The sequence below is a fragment of the Ranitomeya imitator genome, chromosome 6, assembly GCF_032444005.1.
Source record: "Ranitomeya imitator isolate aRanImi1 chromosome 6, aRanImi1.pri, whole genome shotgun sequence".
Classification (NCBI taxonomy): Eukaryota; Metazoa; Chordata; class Amphibia; order Anura; family Dendrobatidae; genus Ranitomeya; species Ranitomeya imitator.
Window position 1 is genome coordinate 246,216,335 of NC_091287.1, and position 18,582 is coordinate 246,234,916.

The 18,582-nt window shown below is 44.0% G+C and overlaps 1 protein-coding gene across 1 annotated transcript in view; it reads left to right on the plus strand.

Moving 5' to 3' along the window:
• Positions 1–18,582, plus strand: part of LOC138642420 (dynein axonemal heavy chain 5-like) — a 546,381-nt gene that overhangs the window by 348,777 nt on the left and 179,022 nt on the right. The window lies entirely within an intron of this gene.

Consider the following 18,582-nt stretch of genomic DNA (forward strand, 5'->3'; position numbering starts at 1 on the left):
TGACTTTTTAACCCCCAAAACTGCTTTGATGATTTCCTCCCTTAGAGTTTCCCTGATAGGCTTTCCCTAGGTCAATGCAGTCACCATCATTGGAAAAATTCTTCATTACTTATGATTAATATTTTGCAAACCTGTTTGACAGGCGGACTAAATATCTTATGTATTTTAGATTTTGCTTGGCGAGTGTCCTTGGTTAAGTTTTGTAAAATAATCACAAAGTACAATTACAGTGTATATCTACAATGTGAGCCTCATTATAAACTGACTACAGGTTAAATACCTTTTTTTTCTACTTATAGAATCCTTGCTGGGTAGGCAGATGTATTTTCTGACCTGCTTACCCAAAAGCAACGTTAATGTGGATGTGTTGATGGTATAAATCCATGATAATAATCCTGTGGGACTAGGTCGTATGTCCTCACAGTACCCTCCTGTCGTCTGTTTAGATCTCCATGGCTGCTGGTGTTGAAGAACAATTAGGCATTAGAATATTGAGAATTAATTGAAACAATAACTTTCAGCTTTTATAATGTTGCTTCTTCTTGATGTATCTATAGATTGAAATCAGGTCAGTGTAACTATCTGAAATCCGTTCTTATATTGGATTGTTGTGCTTTGTGTTTGTGCATCACAATGTGCAAAAGTGCAGGATCGATTCAGTCCTGTCCCTACAGTCCTCTGCAGTTCATCTTTCGAAATGTTCTAGTCACGCTGTGCCAGGGATGGAAAGCATTTAATTCTCAGCCTGCACAATCGCCATTGCTCCCAACCTGAACCCTCCAGGACCAATCATTCACATTCATAAGGCGGACAGAGCATTGTACATCCTCCTAACAGGGTGCTTAATGTTCCACTTCTGTCTCTACGATCAATATCTCCTATGAGTTCTAAAGAAAAATAAATGAATTGGGTCTTAATTTTCAATTCAATCAAAGAAATGATTTCTAAAGAATTTAAAAACTGAAGCATCTTATAGAAAGAGGAGCATTTTACATCTTGTATTGTGAATGGATGTAATAATCTACCATTAATGTGCATGCCTAAAGATTTGAGCAAAAACTGAAGAGATCATATATCTCACAGCATGCAATAAAACCAAAATGAGTAGAAATAACCCATCAATTCCTCCTTTAAAGGGGTCATTGCCAACATATACCATGCTGTTAAAACCACAGAACTAAAAAAAATAAATATTTTTGCAATTTAATTAAATTAAGATTTGTTCCCCCATTCAAAAGATAACTGCCTTTGCTGATCTGGAAGGTGTCTCCTGAGGATAGTACTTCTGAAAGCCTTGTATGTCCACTAAATCACCCTTCTGGTGGCAGAGCATGCACATCTTCCATAGATCTACTGAAATTGCACCGCTGACATAGGCATGCAGTATGATCCATCTGTCTTCATCTGATGCACATGCAGATGCTCCTGCACTTACATAGTGTAAGCTTATGAAATAAAAATATGCATTTATGACCGTATTTCTGATTGCAACTAGGGTTGAGCGAAACGGGTCGTTCATTTTCAAAAGTCGCCGACTTTTGGCAAAGTCGGGTTTCATGAAACCCGATCCGACCCCTGTGCGGGGTCGGCCATGCGGTACGCGACTTTCGCGCCAAAGTCGCGTTTCAATGACGCGAAAAGCGCCATTTCTCAGCCAATGAAGGTAAACGCAGAGTGTGGGCAGCGTGATGACATAGGTCCTGGTCCCCACCATCTTAGAGAAGGGCATTGCAGTGATTGGCTTGCTGTCTGCGGCGTCACAGGGGCTATAAAGGGGAGTTCCCGCCGACCGCCATGTTACTGCTGCTGATCTGAGCTTAGGGAGAGGTTGCTGCCGCTTCGTCAGAAGCAGGGATAGCGTTAGGCAGGGTCCATTAACCACCAAACCGCTTGTGCTGTAGCGATTTCCACTGCCCAACACCACCTTCGGTGTGCAGGGACAGTGGAAGCTACATTTTTTTTTTTTCCCCCTCAGCGCTGTAGCTCATTGGGCTGCCCTAGAAGGCTCCCTGATAGCTGCATTGCTGTGTGTACGCCGCTGTGCAAACCAACTGCTTTTTTCAAAGCACAAATCCTCTTGTTCCTTCCTTTCTGCACAGCTATCTTTTTGGTTTGTACACACTTTTTATTTAATTTGTGCATCAGTCCACTCCTTATTGCTGCCTGCCATACCTGGCTGAGATTACTGCAGGGAGATAGTAATTGAAGGACACTCCCTGTTTTTTTTTTTTTTTTTGTGGGAGATTAAGATTGACATTTCTGCTAGAGTGCCATCCCTGTCTGTGTCATCTCTCACTCAGTGGGCCATAGAAAGCCTATTTATTTTTTTGCTTGATTTGGGTTATAAAATCTACCTGAAAAAATCACTACATCAATCAGTGGGAGAAAAATATTGGCCTCAGGGCTTGTGTGCCACTCCTGACTCCTGTGTGCATCATCACTCACTCAGTGGGCCATAGAAAGCCTATTTATTTTTTTGCTTGATTTTGGTTCTAAAATCTACCTGAAAAAATCACTACATCAATCAGTGGGAGAAAAATATTGGCCTCAGGGCTTGTGTGCCACTCCTGACTCCTGTGTGCATCATCACTCACTCAGTGGGCCATAGAAAGCCCATTTTTTTTTTTTTTGCTTTATTTGGGTTCTAAATTCTACCTGAAAAAATCAATAAATCAATCAGTGGGAGATTAATATTGGCCTTTGGGCTTGTGTGCCAGTCCTAAGCGTGCCATCTCTCTCTCTCAGATAGTGGGCCATAGAAAGCCTATTTATTTTTTTTTTTTTTATTGGGTTTATAAATTTTCCCTGGAAAAAAAAAAAAAGTGGGAGATTAATATTGGCCTCTGGGCTTGTGTGCCAGTCCTGAGCGTGCCATCTCTCTCACAAATAGTGGGCCATAGAAAGCCTATTTATTTATTTTTTTTTGGTTTTATAAATTCTCCCTTACAAAAAAAAGGGAGATTAATATTGGCCTTTGGGCTTGTGTGCCAGTCCTAAGCGTGCCATCTCTCTCTGTCTCTCAGATAGTGGGCCATAGAAAGCCTATTTATTATTTTTTTTATTGGGTTTATAAATTTTCCCTGGAACAAAAAAAAAAAGTGGGAGATAAATATTGGCCTCTGGGCTTGTGTGCCACTCCTGACTCCTGTGTGCGTCATCTCTCACTCAGTGGGCCATAGAAAGCCTTTTTTTGTTTTATTTGTTTTCTAAATTCTCCCTGAAAAAATCATTTTATTTTCTTTGGTTTCTAAATTCTTCCTGAAAAAATCATTTTATTCTATTTTTTTTTTCCTAAAGTCTCCCTGAAAAAAAAAACAAAAAAAAACAAATCAGTGGGAGATTAATATTGCCCTTTCTGCTTGTGTGCCAGTCTTGACTCCTGGGTGTGCCATCTCTCTCTCTCTCTCCAATTGTGGGCCATAGAAAGCCTATTATTTTTTTAGCTTGATTTGGGTTCCAAAATCTACCTGAAAAAATCACTACATCAATCAGTGGGAGATAAATATTGGCCTCTGGGCTTGTGTGCCACTCCTGACTCCTGTGTGCGTCATCTCTCACTCAGTGGGCCATAGAAAGCCTTTTTTGTTTTATTTGTTTTCTAAATTCTCCCTGAAAAAATCATTTTATTTTATTTGGTTTCTAAATTCTTCTTAAAAAAATCATTTTATTCTATTTTTTTTTTCCTAAAGTCTCCCTGAAAAAAAAAAAAAACAAAACAAATCAGTGGGAGATTAATATTGCCCTTTCTGCTTGTGTGCCAGTCTTGACTCCTGGGTGTGCCATCTCTCTCTCTCTCTCCAATTGTGGGCCATAGAAAGCCTATTATTTTTTTAGCTTGATTTGGGTTCCAAAATCTACCTGAAAAAATCACTACATCAATCAGTGGGAGATAAATATTGGCCTCTGGGCTTGTGTGCCACTCCTGACTCCTGTGTGCGTCATCTCTCACTCAGTGGGCCATAGAAAGCCTTTTTTTGTTTTATTTGTTTTCTAAATTCTCCCTGAAAAAATCATTTTATTTTATTTGGTTTCTAAATTCTTCCTGAAAAAATCATTTTATTCTATTTTTTTTTTTCCTAAAGTCTCCCTGAAAAAAAAAAAACAAAAAAAACAAATCAGTGGGAGATTAATATTGCCCTTTCTGCTTGTGTGCCAGTCTTGACTCCTGGGTGTGCCATCTCTCTCTCTCTCTCTCTCCAATTGTGGGCCATAGAAAGCCTATTATTTTTTTTAGCTTGATTTGGGTTCCAAAATCTACCTGAAAAAATCACTACATCAATCAGTGGGAGATAAATATTGGCCTCTGGGCTTGTGTGCCACTCCTGACTCCTGTGTGCGTCATCTCTCACTCAGTGGGCCATAGAAAGCCTTTTTTTGTTTTATTTGTTTTCTAAATTCTCCCTGAAAAAATCATTTTATTTTCTTTGGTTTCTAAATTCTTCCTGAAAAAATCATTTTATTCTATTTTTTTTTTCCTAAAGTCTCCCTGAAAAAAACAAAAAAAAAACAAATCAGTGGGAGATTAATATTGCCCTTTCTGCTTGTGTGCCAGTCTTGACTCCTGGGTGTGCCATCTCTCTCTCTCTCTCTCTCCAATTGTGGGCCATAGAAAGCCTATTATTTTTTTAGCTTGATTTGGGTTCCAAAATCTACCTGAAAAAATCACTACATCAATCAGTGGGAGATAAATATTGGCCTCTGGGCTTGTGTGCCACTCCTGACTCCTGTGTGCGTCATCTCTCACTCAGTGGGCCATAGAAAGCCTTTTTTTGTTTTATTTGTTTTCTAAATTCTCCCTGAAAAAATCATTTTATTTTCTTTGGTTTCTAAATTCTTCCTGAAAAAATCATTTTATTCTATTTTTTTTTTTTTCCTAAAGTCTCCCTGAAAAAAAAAAAAAAAATCAAATCAGTGGGAGATTAATATTTACATTTGTGCTTCAGTGACAGTCCTGCGTGTGTGGCATCTCTCTCATTTGTTGCCACCAACAACAGAGTGTGTAACATTGTGCCTGATTTTCGTTGTGGTCTCACTCACCTGTAAAGGGGTAGCTAAATCATACTGAAGTTATAGCTCACCGTGTAATTTGTGTGACAGCAACAAATACCGTTAGTTTGTTTACGTTTTTAAAACAATGAGGAAGTATGGTGGAAGAGGTCGTGGCCGGGGGCGTTCATTGTCAGCTGGTAATGAGGGTAGTGGTAGTGGTGGAGCATCAGCTGGTCGTGGGAAAAAAAATATTGCACCTAAGTCTGGAGCTGTGGAGCCAGGTTCGTCGTCTGGCTACACAAGGCCTCGAACGCTCCCTTTTCTGGGAGTAGGAAAACCGCTTTTAAAGCCGGAGCAGCAAGAGCAAGTTTTGGCTTATCTTGCTGACTCAGCCTCTAGCTCTTTTGCCTCCTCTCGTGAAACTGGTAAATGTCAAAGCAGCGCGTCGTTAGTGGATGTTCACGGTCAGGGACAAGTCGCTTCCTTGTCCTCTTCAGCAAAAACAACAACAGAGAAGAATGCAGCAGGCGACACAACGGGTTACTCCATGGAGCTCTTTACACATACCGTCCCTGGCTTAGAAAGTGAAGCAGTTAACAGTCCATGCCCATTACAAGTTGAATCTGACATGGAGTGCACTGATGCACAGCCACAGCCAGACTACTATGCTGGTCCTTTGACTCAGACCACAACATTGCCCTCGCAGGGTGCTGATCAAGAATCAGACCCTGATGAGACTATGTTGCCCCATCACGAACGCTATACCACCGACCGACACGGTGACAAAGACGAAGTTGCACACGAGCTACAAGAAGAGGTAGTAGATGACCCAGTTCTTGACCCCGATTGGCAGCCATTGGGGGAACAGGGTGCAGGCGGCAGCAGTTCTGAAGCGGAGGAGGAGGGGCCGCAGCAGGCATCAACATCGCAACAGGTTCCATCTGCCGGGCCCGTATCTTGCCCAAAACGCGTGGCAAAGCTAAAACCTGTTGGAGGACAGCGTGGCCATCCGGTTAAAGCTCAGTCTGCAATGCCTGAAAAGGTATCCGATGCTAGAAAGAGTGCAGTCTGGCATTTTTTTAAACAACATCCAATTGATCAGCGCAAAGTCATCTGTCAAAAATGTTCAACTACCTTAAGCAGAGGACAGAATCTGAAAAGTCTCAATACAAGTTGCATGCATAGACATTTAACCACCATGCATTTGCAAGCCTGGACTAACTACCAAACGTCCCTTAAGGTTGTAGCACCCTCGGCCAATGAAGCTAGTCATCAACGCAACATCCCTTCCGGCAGTGTAGGGCCACCATTTTCTGCACCACCTGCAGTATCTGTGCAGGTTTCTTTGCCAGGCCAAAGCAGTCAGGGTCAGGGAATCACCAGTTTCGTAGTAGGAAACACTGCATCTAGGGCACCGGTGGCAACAATACCATCTCCCACCGTCTCTCAGTCTGCCATGTCCACCGGCACCCCCGCTAGTTCCACGATCTCCAGCTCTCCAGTCCAGCTCACCCTACATGAGACTATGGTTAGAATAAGGAAGTACTTAGCCTCGCATCCGCATACACAGGGTTTGAACGCACACATAGCTAGACTAATCTCGTTAGAGATGATGCCCTACCGGTTAGTTGAAAGCGAAGCTTTCAAAGCCCTGATGGACTACGCTGTACCACGCTACGAGCTACCCAGTCGACACTTTTTTTCCAGAAAAGCCATCCCAGCCCTCCACCAGCATGTTAAAGAGCGCATCGTCCATGCACTCAGGCAATCTGTGAGCACAAAGGTGCACCTGACAACAGATGCATGGACCAGTAGGCATGGCCAGGGACGTTACGTGTCCATCACGGCACACTGGGTAAATGTGGTGGATGCAGGGTCCACAGGGGACAGCAAGTTTGGGACAGTTCTGCCTAGCCCACGGTCTAGGAAACAATTGGCTGTAGCCATTCGCACCCCTTCCTCCTCCTCTTCGTCCTCCTGCAGAAGCGAGAGCTCGTCCACAGACCGCAGTCGCACAACCACTCCATCCGCAGCTGCCATTGTTGCACACCAGGTCTCCCATTATGGGGCAGCTACTGGCAAACGTCAGCAGGCTGTATTGGCTATGAAGTGTTTGGGCGACAACAGACACACCGCGGAAGTTCTGTCCGAGTTCTTGCAGAAAGAAACGCAGTCGTGGCTGGGCACTGTAGATCTTGAGGCAGGCAAGGTAGTGAGTGATAACGGAAGGAATTTCATGGCTGCCATCTCCCTTTCCCAACTGAAACACATTCCTTGCCTGGCTCACACCTTAAACCTGGTGGTGCAGTGCTTCCTGAAGAGTTATCCGGGGTTATCCGACCTGCTCCTCAAAGTGCGTGGACTTTGCTCACATATCCGCCGTTCGCCCGTACACTCCAGCCATATGCAGACCTATCAGCGTTCTTTGAACCTTCCCCAGCATCGCCTAATCATAGACGTTGCAACAAGGTGGAACTCAACACTGCACATGCTTCAGAGACTGTGTGAACAGAGGCGGGCTGTTATGTTTTTGTGGGAGGATACACATACACGGGCAGGCAGTAGGATGGCAGACATGGAGTTGTCAGGTGTGCAGTGGTCGAAGATTCAAGACATGTGTCAAGTCCTTCAGTGTTTTGAGGAATGCACACGGCTGGTTAGTGCAGACAACGCCATAATAAGCATGAGCATCCCCCTAATGCGTCTGCTGATGCAAAGTTTGACGCACATAAAGGATCAGGCGTCTGCAGCTGAGGAAGAGGAAAGCCTTGATGACAGTCAGCCATTGTCTGGCCAGGGCAGTGTACAGGACGAGGTAGCGGGCGAAGAGGAGGAGGAGGACGAGGAGGATGATGGGGATGATTATATTTTTAATGAGGAAGCTTTTCCGGGGCCACTGGAAATTGGTGGCGCGGCAAGGCCGGGTTCTGGTTTTTTGAGGGACACAAGTGACGTGGATTTGCCTGAAACTGCCCCTCAACCAAGCACAACCGCAGATTTGAGAACTGGAACTTTGGCCCACATGGCGGATTATGCCTTACGTATCCTCAAAAGGGACACACACATAACTAAAATGATGAATGATGACGATTACTGGTTGGCCTGCCTCCTTGATCCTCGCTATAAAGGCAAATTGCAAAATATAATGCCACATGAGAACTTGGAACTAATATTAGCAACCAAACAATCAACTCTTGTTGACCGTTTGCTTCTGGCATTCCCTGCACACAGCGCCCGTGATCGTTCTCACACGAGCTGCAGGGGCCAGCAGACCAGAGGAGTTAGAGGGGCAGAAATCAGAAGTGGCGTTGGCCAGAGGGGTTTTCTGACCAGGTTGTGGAGTGATTTTGCTATGACCGCAGACAGGACAGGTACTGCAGCATCAATTCAAAGTGACAGGAGACAACATTTGTCCAGTATGGTTACAAACTATTTTTCATCCCTTATCGATGTTCTCCCTCAACCGTCATTCCCATTTGATTACTGGGCATCAAAATTAGACACCTGGCCAGAATTGGCAGAATATGCATTGCAGGAGCTTGCTTGCCCGGCAGCTAGTGTCCTATCAGAAAGAGTATTCAGTGCTGCAGGTTCAATACTAACAGAAAAAAGGACTCGTCTGGCTACCCAAAATGTAGATGATCTAACCTTCATTAAAATGAACCACAACTGGATTTCGAAATCTTTTGCCCCACCTTGCCCGGCTGACACCTAGCTTTCCTATGAAAAGGTCTTGCCTGTGGACTATTCTGAATGCCTTTTCCAATCTCGTAATTTTCTGCACCTGATTGTCCAGCATACGACATGTTTACACCTCACTAAATGGCCAAACTCCCCACACGGGGCCGTGGTATCGACACTTGGCGACAGCACCCGTGAGAGTGCAGTTTGTCTGAAGAGGTGGGTGAGCCCGCTTTTGGTCAACGGCACTGCCACTGGGTCCCTCCTAGTACAATAAAGTGTCTCTGGCGGTGGTGGTGCGCACCCAACGTCAGACACACCGTTGTAATATGAGGGGCCCTGGGCCTGTACCGCCGGCCACAAGACAGTTTCCCCCCACCCCAGCTCAAACAGTGCTCTACCACTTGCAAAATTATCTCACAGCTCCACCAATGTTTAGTCTATGCGCTGACATCCTTCAATGCCTGCCACTGACAATACCATTGTATTGACATTTTTGTTATGTTAGGCCTTCGATGCCTGTCTGTGGTCACTCCTTCCACTAGGCCTCCACTGACCACACCACTGCTGCCCGTGTACCCCTGGAACCAATTTAAAATTGCCTACAGCCATGTGTTATTATTTTAGGCCTTCGATGCCTGTCTGCGGTCACTCCTTCCACTAGGCCTCCACTGACCACACCACTGCTGCCCGTGTACCCCTGGAACCAATTTAGAATTGCCTACAGCCATGTGTTATTATTTTAGGCCTTCGATGCCTGTCTGCGGTCACTCCTTCCACTAGGCCTCCACTGACCACACCACTGCTGCCCGTGTACCCCTGGAACCAATTTAAAATTGCCTACAGCCATGTGTTATTATTTTAGGCCTTCGATGCCTGTCTGCGGTCACTCCTTCCACTGGGCCTCCACTGACCACACCACTGCTGCCCGTGTACCCCTGGAACCAATTTAAAATTGCCTACAGCCATGTGTTATTATTTTAGGCCTTCGATGCCTGTCTGCGGTCACTCCTTCCACTAGGCCTCCACTGACCACACCACTGCTGCCCGTGTACCCCTGGAACCAATTTAAAATTGCCTACAGCCAGCCCAATTTTTTTATTTTAGGCCTTCGATGCCTGTCTGCGGTCCATTCTTTCAACTACTACTACACTGACCAGGGCACTGCTGCCCGTGTACCCCTGGAACCAATTTAAAATTGCCTACAGCCATGTGTTATTATTTTAGGCCTTCGATGCCTGTCTGCGGTCACTCCTTCCACTAGGCCTCCACTGACCACACCACTGCTGCCCGTGTACCCCTGGAACCAATTTAAAATTGCCTACAGCCATGTGTTATTATTTTAGGCCTTCGATGCCTGTCTGCGGTCACTCCTTCCACTAGGCCTCCACTGACCACACCACTGCTGCCCGTGTACCCCTGGAACCAATTTAAAATTGCCTACAGCCAGCCCAATTTTTTTATTTTAGGCCTTCGATGCCTGTCTGCGGTCCATTCTTTCAACTACTACTACACTGACCAGGGCACTGCTGCCCGTGTACCCCTGGAACCAATTTAAAATTGCCTACAGCCATGTGTTATTATTTTAGGCCTTCGATGCCTGTCTGTGGTCACTCCTTCCACTAGGCCTCCACTGACCACACCACTGCTGCCCGTGTACCTCTGGAACCAATTTAAAATTGCCTACAGCCATGTGTTATTATTTTAGGCCTTCGATGCCTGTCTGCGGTCACTCCTTCCACTAGGCCTCCACTGACCACACCACTGCTGCCCGTGTACCCCTGGAACCAATTTAAAATTGCCTACAGCCATGTGTTATTATTTTAGGCCTTCGATGCCTGTCTGCGGTCACTCCTTCCACTAGGCCTCCACTGACCACACCACTGCTGCCCGTGTACCCCTGGAACCAATTTAAAATTGCCTACAGCCATGTGTTATTATTTTAGGCCTTCGATGCCTGTCTGCGGTCACTCCTTCCACTAGGCCTCCACTGACCACACCACTGCTGCCCGTGTACCCCTGGAACCAACATCAGAAAATATAAAAATAAGTATTTTGCTTATAAAAAAGAAAATACTGGAGAGATATCAAATGCAGACATTTTAACATTAAAAACAAACACATACAACAAAAATCTGGTACAGTACTAAAAATGGCCACCAGCTACAATAACTTTCTCCTGCAAGTAGTTAACTGAAAGGTTTTTTCAATTTTAAACACAGATATGGCATCCACCGAGTGTTGTCCTGTCGCGTCTTCTTTATATTATTGCCAAGAAGATGCAAAACAATGAAAATAATAAAATCATTATTTACCAAAAAAATAGAGTAAGTCAAAACCACATTGCAAATAAACATTCATTACAAATAAAGAAGCAGGGCGCGTCCGAGGGTGAGTATATACCTAATAAGAATATAATCACCCTCGGACGCGCCCTGCTTCTTTCCGACAGCCTTCCTTCCTAAGAATCAGCCCTTCCGTGGTGTAGAGAGAGGGTTTGTTACACTCCAAGGTGTTCCCCAGGTTGCCTTTCCTGAGCTTCGATCTTCCGGCTCTCGTTTAGTAGTTGTTGGAAACTACGCTGCATTGGGCCTACAAATTGGGTATGGGGTGTAGAGAGATGGTGTGTTCCACTGTAGAGAGATGGTGTGTTCCACTCCAAGGTGTTCCCCAGGTTTCCTCGCCAATGCTTCGATCATCATGCTCTCGTTTAGTAGTTGTTGGAAACTACGCTGCATTAGGCCTACAAATTGGGTATGGGGTGTAGGGAGATGGTGTGTTCCACTCCAAGGTGTTTTCCAGGTTGCCTTTCCTGAGCTTTGATCTTCCGGCTCTCGTTTAGTAGTTCTTGGAAACTACACTGCATTAGGCCTACAAATTGGGTATGGGGTGTAGAGAGATGGTGTGTTCCACTCCAAGGTGTTCCCCAGGTTTCCTCGCCAATGCTTCGATCTTCATGCTCTCGTTTAGTAGTTGTTGGAAACTACACTGCATTAGGCCTACAAATTGGGTATGGGGTGTAGAGAGATGGTGTGTTCCACTCCAAGGTGTTCTCCAGGTTGCCTTTCCTGAGCTTCGATCTTCCGGCTCTCGTTTAGTAGTTCTTGGAAACTACACTGCATTAGGCCTACAAATTGGGTATGGGGTGTAGAGAGATGGTGTGTTCCACTCCAAGGTGTTCTCCAGGTTGCCTTTCCTGAACTTCTATCTTCAGGCTCTCATTAAATTGTGGTTAAACGGAACAACTGCATTTGGCGTACTAGTTGGTTTGGGGCCTACTATCGGTGTCTGCCACTCCTTGCTGTTCTCCTGGTTTCCTGTCCTGAAATTCCGTTTTCAGGCACTCGTTAAGTAGTTGTTAATGTTAGACTGCATTTTGCCTACTAGTTGGGTTGGGGCCTACTATCGGTGTCTGCCACTCCTTGCTGTTCTCCTCCACTGAACAAAGCTGTGCCGCCTGTTTACTACGGTTGCCAATTTTGAACTGCATTTCGACTACTTACTGATTTGGGCCTACTCTCTGTGTCAGCCTCTCATTCCAGTTGTCCTCCACTGCAATGCCCCCTGGTTATTCCTGTGTTACCAATTTTGAACTGCATTTAGCCAACTTTATTCTTTGGGCCTATATCTGTGTTTCCTCCTCATCCTGCCCATTGCCCAGCCAGTGATAGATGAGTCTGCTGGTACATTGACCCATAACGCAACATTCCCCGTGCACGCTACACAACAACATTGTGACCCTGCTGAAAGTCAGGTTGCTCTTCCCGCATACCATACCACCTTACACGGGGACAAAGAGGAAGGTGCAGATGAAAGTGCAGGTTCCTTCATCAGGTGGGGGGGAGGAATACTAGTTGGCGACGTCACTGGCACAGGGCCTCTCATAGTATGCAAAAGTGTTGCTGCCGGTGGGAGGCGCCCCCGCCGTGCAAACACACCGCTGTACTTTGAGGGGCCCTGTGCCAGTGCCAATGCCAACGAGTGGGCCCCCCCTCCTTGCTCAGGTTCACAGCACTTGCAAAGTTGAAATACTTACCTCTCCCTGCTCCACTGCCGTGACGTGGTCCAGATTTCCTGGGCCCACTAATTACTTGAACCAGCCCTACCCACCACAACTTTAGCCAAATGACCCCCAATTTCAAATGCCTTCCAATTATTATAAGGTAAATTATGCTTGACAAGCTTCATCAAGAAGAATGGATGGTTTTGACATTAAAATGGGCACTCTAGGTGTTTTCCTGGCCCGACTATGCTGCCCCATTGACTTGCATTGGGTTTCGTGTTTCGGTCGATCCCGACTTTACGTCATAATCGGCCGATTTCACTCGACCCGACTTTTGAGATAGTCGGGTTTCGCGAAACCCGGCTCGACTCTAAAAAGGTCAAGGTCGCTCAACTCTAATTGCAACCCTTCCCCCTACTTCCACAACCCAACCCCGACGGTAAAATGGTTCAGGAGGATGCGGTGAGCTAACTGAATCCATAAAACATCCATCAGCTCCTTTATCTTCTGCAGGGCAGGCAGCACTTATGCGGAACACAGCAGTTGAGGACATTTTGTCATCCGCTGCTGCTCTCTGCATTAGCATCGACCGAGATAACAAAACTTACTTCTGATACTAACAGCTTTTTCATCTTAGATGCTGCCCATGCAGGGCGCAGCAAGCGATGACAAACTCAACTGAAATTTTGCACTTAGCATGGGCACTAAGAAGGAGAAGATCTAGACCAGCGTTCCCCAAGTCCGGTCCTCAAGAGCCACCAACAGGTCATGTTTTCAGTATTTCCTTAGTATTGCACAGGTGATAATTGCATCACCTGGACAGGCAATAATTCCATCACCTGTGCAATACTAAGGAAATCCTGAATACATGACCTGTTGGTGGCTCTTGAGGACCGGAGTTGGAGAACACTGATCTAGATTGTACCGTGATCTCCCACAGCTCCCTGCCTTTCCCTTCACTAATAATTTTGTGAAAGGAGAAACAGAAATTTGCTCAGCTAGCTGTCCAAAGAAATGTCCCTTGTGAAAAAAACAAAACAAAACCACTATAATAAATATAACGCTTTTATATACTTAACCTAACCTTAACTAGGAGTAGGATTAGGCTATGGTTTGTTTGGGACCAGTGTTAGAATGAGGATTAGGACTAGGGTTACTACTAAAATGAGGACTAGAGTTAGGTAAAAGTTAGAGCTAGAATGCATAAAAGTAAAAAAGAAAAGCAAAATACAATATAATTTTTTAAATATTGTCTGATTTCAGCAGAAAATAACAAAAGGGTGAGAGTAGAGAGGAGCAGATTCAAATCTGCAAGGTTTTGAGAAATTTTTCTCAACTTGGTTCACAGAGAAGAGATTCAGTACAGAATAGATAGAATGGAGGGGTAATGGTCCATGTGTTAGGTTATTCCAAAAACTTTTTCTTGTTCCAGATGTTGGCAAACCATGTTATGACACTATGTACATGTGTTTTTTGATGCCACTGATGTCATGGGAAAAGTGCATAGGAAACACAAACACCTGGCAGGCTGGACATATTAAAATCTACCCAATGTACACATGAGATTTAAGAGTACGATTTTTTGAAAGATCGTTCTAGGTTGTGCAGGCATGTGCATTTATAATATAGCGTCCCCTTTAAGGATAAACCAATGCTTTTTATTCAAATTACATATAGTGTAATGATCTTTCGAAAAAATTGCACTCTTAGGAATCCTGTCACCCCCAGCAATATAACTCTCAAGTCCTCATCTTCTTGCACAGCCAGGATATGCTCTAGACCAGGTTGTTTTGCATGCAGGACCCCTGAGTGCCTGAGCTGTGCTTCCATGCTGAATGGGACACAGGAATTCAAGTCCCGTACTACAGGTGCCAGCTTCAAAATCAACTGCCATGTTAGTTGCCAATCGTGCTACATCATTTATCTAATTGAATGTGGTTGTGGCTTGCAGTACATTGGTCGGACGATACAGACGATGCATGCTAGACTCAACAAAGACCGTCAAAACATCCGTAATGGGTTCATGCTACATAGTCTTTCTAAACACTTCTCGTTAGTGCATCAAAAGAATTTGAATACATTAAAACTTACTGTCATCGACCAGATTCCAGATGATTTGCCTGACCGGTATAATAATCTAATAAGAAGAGAGAGTTTCTGGATTTTTAAGGTTGGCACACTGGCCCCTGAGGGGCTAAACTTCACTATTGAGAAAATTACGTAATGTATGCATGCTGCTATTCATATATAAATTATGTGTATATTTTATGTGTACTGTCTTTTAATTAAATTTAGATTGTTTTTAACTTATGTGTTTTATTTTGCATCATCCATGTTACATTTTTTTAGTGTAGCCTTGATTGGCCCGTTTTAACTATGTGGGCGGTCTGTGGAATTGTGAAGACACAAAAGAGCACAGTGAGGTCAAAAATACTCTGTTGTAAAAAAAATCACAGTAATAAGCAAGTGCTAGTCAAAAGTGCTAGTCTTTTGACTAGCACTTGCTTATTACTGTGATTTTTTTTTACAACAGAGTATTTTTGACCTCACTGTGCTCTTTTGTGTCTTCAAGTTTCTTGGTGGTGTGTGAACAGGTTCCTACAGACTTGTTCAATGTGCAAGTAGCCCATGTGTTTCTGGTTCTATAATTGTTCTCTTGCTTCTATAAGACTATGGAGTCCACCACTCCTTATGGGTCATTTGCATCAAAGCTGTTCCATCCAGCATGTCCACATGGATATTCCTTCTCTGAACCCTGTTTATACAGGTACTATACAGATGATCAGGTTTTTAAATACATCAGATAGGGATTATATACATTAGTTGGGACTTCTCTATATGGGTATACCTTGACGATTGGTGGAGCAGCTTAGTATACATTTTTTTGCAAAAAAGTATCAACTAAATACCCTGTTTTTTCCACCTTTTGACTAGCACTTGCTTATTACTGTGATTTTTTTTTACAACAGAGTATTTTTGACCTCACTGTGCTCTTTTGTGTCTTCAAGTTTCTTGGTGGTGTGTGAACAGGTTCCTACAGACTTGTTCAATGTGCAAGTAGCCCATGTGATTCTGGGTCTGTGGAATTGTGTCTGATTGTTCATAGCTGCTTTCCCTTTATATACTTATCCCCACGCTACCTATAACTGCTACCTTAGGAAGACGGAGCTATTCCGTTGAAATATGTTGTGGAAACTAATAAATGAAGATTTTATATCAATTCACCATCTCGCTTGCTCTCCTATGACTGTTTTTTTCCCCTTTAATCCTCCTGCAAGGCATCCGGCTGGAGCTGCAGCGTATCTTCCAGTTTATCCACTCCTAACACCAGCTTGGCGCACCTGTGAGGCCGTTCGTCATTTCCTTTTTTTCTACAAATATTTGTGCAGTTGTCTCAGATCAGTAGAACAATGTACCACAACTCCAGAGTCTGCTAAATCTTTCTGAAGGTCTTTTGCCGTCAAGCGGGGGTTCTGATTTTCCTCTCTAGCAATCCTATGAGCAGCTTTCACTGAAATTTTGTTTGGTCTTCGAAGCCTTATCTTGACTTCCATTGTTTCTGTTACCAGCCATTTCTTAATTACGGTACATTTCAAACTGGGGAAACAGCAACTTGAAAACATTTTGCTGTCTTTTTATAGCCTTCTCTTTCTTTGTGGACCTCCACCATTTTCATTTTCAGAGTGCTAGGCAGCTGCTTAGAAGAACCCATGGCAACTGTTTTTAGCACTAGGTTACGAGGAAGCTGGGTATTTTTAACCCTTTTCTGACATCGGATGCACTATCCCGTCAAGGTGACTTGGGCCCGTATGAACATCGAAGGGATAGTACATCATATGCGATCAGCCGCACTCACGGGGGGAGCGCGGCCGATCGCGGCCGGGTGTCAGCTGATTATCACAGCTGACATCCGGTACTATGTGCCAGGAGCAGTCACGGATCACTCTCGGCACTTTAACCCCTGGAACGCTGCGATCAAACAAGATCACAGTGTTTCGGTGGCATAGGGAAGCATCACGCAGGGAGGGGGCTCCCTGCGTGCTTCCATGAGATCCTCAGAACAACATGATGTGATCGCGTAGCTCTGAGGATCTCCTCCTGTCTCCTCCGTGCAGTCCCCAGGATCCAAGATGGCCACGGGGTTCTTCCGGGTCCTGCAGGGAGGTGGCTTGTCAGTGCCTGCTGAGAGCAGGCGATGGCAAGCCTCCTGCACTTCCTGTCAGATCGCTGACCTGACAGTGCTGTGCAAAGTGTCAGATCAGCGATCTGACAATATAGTGATGACAATGTAAAAAAGTACAAAAAAAATATTACACTGTGTAAAAATATTTAAAAATAAATCCTAAATAAAGAAAAAAAAATTGTTCCAATAAAAACATTTCTTTATGTAAATAAAAAAAACAATAAAAGTACACATATTTAGTATCGACACATCCGTAACGACCCAACCTATAAAAACAATGCTTTATCATCATACCGCCGAACAAAAAGTGGACTAACACACGCGATCAAAAAGACGGATATAAATAAACATGGCACCACTGAAAACGTCATCTTGATCCGCAAAAAACGAGCAGCCACATAATGTCATCAGCAAAAAATTAAAAAAGTTATAGCCCTCAGAATAAAGCAAAAATAATTAATCTTTATATAAAATAGTTTTTAATATATAACAGCTCCAAAACATAAAAAATGATATAAATGAGGTATCGCTCTAATCGTACTAACCTGAAGAATAAAACTACCGTACTTTATCAATTTTACCAAACGCGGAATGGTATAAACGCCCCCCCCCCCAAAATAAATTCATGAATTGCTGGTTTTTGTTCATTCTGCCCAACAAAAATCAGAATAAAAAGGCGATCAAAAAAAGTCATGTGCCCGAAAAGGTACCAATAAAAACGTTAACTCGTCCTGCAAAAAACAAGACCTCACATGACTCTGTGGACCAAAATATGGAAAAATTATAGCTCTCAAAATGCAAAAACTATTTTTTACAATAAAAAACGTCTTTCAGTGTGTGACAGCTGCCAAACATAAAGACCCGCTATAAAAACCCACTATAAATAGCAAATAAAATCCCCATTTATCACCGCCTTAGTTAAGGAAAAATAATAAAATAAAAAAATGTATTTATTTCCATTTTCCGGATAGGGTTGGGGCTAAAGTTAGGGTTGGGGCTAAAGTTGGTGCTAAAGTTAGGGTTGGGGCTAAAGTTAGGGTTAGGGTTGGGGCTAAAGTTAGGGTTAGGGTTGGGGCTAGAGTTGGGTTAGGGTTTGGATTATGTTTTCGGTTGGGTTAGGGGTGTGTCAGGGTTAAGGGTGTGGTTAGGGTTATGGTTAGGGTTGGGATTAGGGTTAGGGGTGTGTTGGGGTTGGGATTAGGGGTGTGTTCGGATTAGGGGTGTGGTTACAGTTAGGATTAGGGGTGTGTTGGGCTTAGGGGTGTATTGAGGTTAGGGGTGTGGTTAGGATTAGGGGTGTGTTGGGGTTAGGGGTGTGTTGAGGTTAGCGGTGTGGTTAGTGTTGGGATTAGGATTAGGGGTGTATTGGGGTTAGTGCTGGATTTAGAATTGGGGGATTTCCACTGTTTAGGCACATCAGGGGCTCTACAAACGCAACATGACATCCAATCTCAATTTCTCCAATTCTACATTGAAAAAGTAAAACGGTGCTCCTTCCCTTCTGAGTTCTGCCATGCGCCCAAACAATGGTTTACCCCCACATATAGAGTATCAGCGTACTCAGGACAAATTGAACAACAACTTTTGCTGTCCAATTTTTCCTGTTACCCTTGGGAAAATAAAAATTTGTGGGCTAAAAATCATTTTTGTGGGGAAAAAATGATTTTTTATTTTCACAGCTCTGCGTTATAAACCTTAGTGAAACACTTGGGAGTTCAAAGTTCTC